General features: G+C 31.2%; 1 pseudogene; it reads right to left on the bottom strand.

The window, feature by feature from the left end:
* The window catches only part of LOC101592946, a 32,243-nt pseudogene that overhangs the window by 28,981 nt on the left and 1,808 nt on the right, over window positions 1-1,454 (bottom strand).

Below are 1,454 nucleotides of genomic sequence, written 5' to 3'. Positions count from 1 at the left end.
AGATTCTCAGGATCATTGCCTTAACCATCTACAAACTGTGGTATAGGGTATCAAGCTAAAAATCTTGAGGGGTTTGACTGAATTTGTCAGATACAAAAGTTATATTTCTTGTTATAAAGGTCTTGCTTTATCTTGGTCTTAACCATCTAGAAGAAAAGTATAATAATGAGGTATGAAAAGTAAAGCCATATTAATATGATGAACTGTAAAGGGCTCAAGTCAACAACTTCTGACATTGCCAGTGCTATGGATAACCCATTGCTATTATGGACTACAGGACTATATTGGATTATTTTGTTGAATTCATGCACCTACATTATTTAAATGGTAATGAAATACCCGTCTCTGACAAAACTAAACAAAAAAGGGGGATATAAAAGAAGGGCCATTTTGTACCTGTATATACAAAATAGGATAGATATATAGCTACTTTCTCTAAATTCAATAAGAAGAAAGATTTGTACTAATAGTGTTTGGACAGGATATTATGTCTGCATTTTGTATTATGAACCTCCCCTATGAAGACAACAATATGCAATCAATTAATAATTGAAACTTCTATTAATTGGTTTTGAAACTGTCTTATTGATATTTGTTTCTCCACAATAATTAAGAAAAAAACAGTTAAAAATAAGAAAAGAAAAAAAGTTTTGAAACTTATTAAAATGTCTCTTTTGAACTTACTATATCAATTAAATTAATATCAATTTTACAATGATTTTCTATCAGTTTTTCCTCCTCATTTTATGCCAAATGATACTTTAAATTTTATCCAGTGGATGCTAAATGTAATGTGTCATGTGATTTTAAAATTGAGGATATGTCTATGAATGAAAGACAATAAAGCACAACAAACAGTATGTATTGGACCCACAAAAAGAGAAAAGATAGAAGCTAAAATGATATCATTCAAGTAACAATATGTATGTCATTATCTTAGTAAATAATGAATTGTAGCAAAAATGCTGAAATACTCTTCAACATGAGCTATCATGTAATTCATATAATTTATTGAGGTAAATTGAATTACTGTGACAAGAGGAAAAGTAAAAAAACAATGGGAGTTTGTTTTGTATTACTTTTCAAATATTTAAAATAAATAACGTAATACATTCATGGCATGCAGCGTACTGCTTTGAAATCCATATGTACTGCGCAGTGGTTAAGTCTGCCTGATCGACGACTGTAACGACATTATGAAATTATCAATTTTTGATGGTCATGAATTCACAGATAAGTGTAACGTAACAATGCTGAAGACCGAAATGCAGCTAAGTTGCGTAACACTTGCCAAATATACACTCTGCCCTCAGCACCACTGATGATAATAATAATTATAATAATTATTATTTTGGGGTCGGGGAGATGGCTCAGTGGAATAAGGGTTTCCCTGGCAAGCGGAAGGGCCTGAGTTCAATCCCCGGTTCTTTCAACAAAGAAAAAAAATTATTGTT

The sequence above is a fragment of the Octodon degus genome, unplaced genomic scaffold, assembly GCF_000260255.1.
Source record: "Octodon degus isolate 3935 unplaced genomic scaffold, OctDeg1.0 scaffold00068, whole genome shotgun sequence".
Classification (NCBI taxonomy): domain Eukaryota; kingdom Metazoa; phylum Chordata; class Mammalia; order Rodentia; family Octodontidae; genus Octodon; species Octodon degus.
This window is presented reverse-complemented; position numbering and strand designations above follow the sequence as displayed.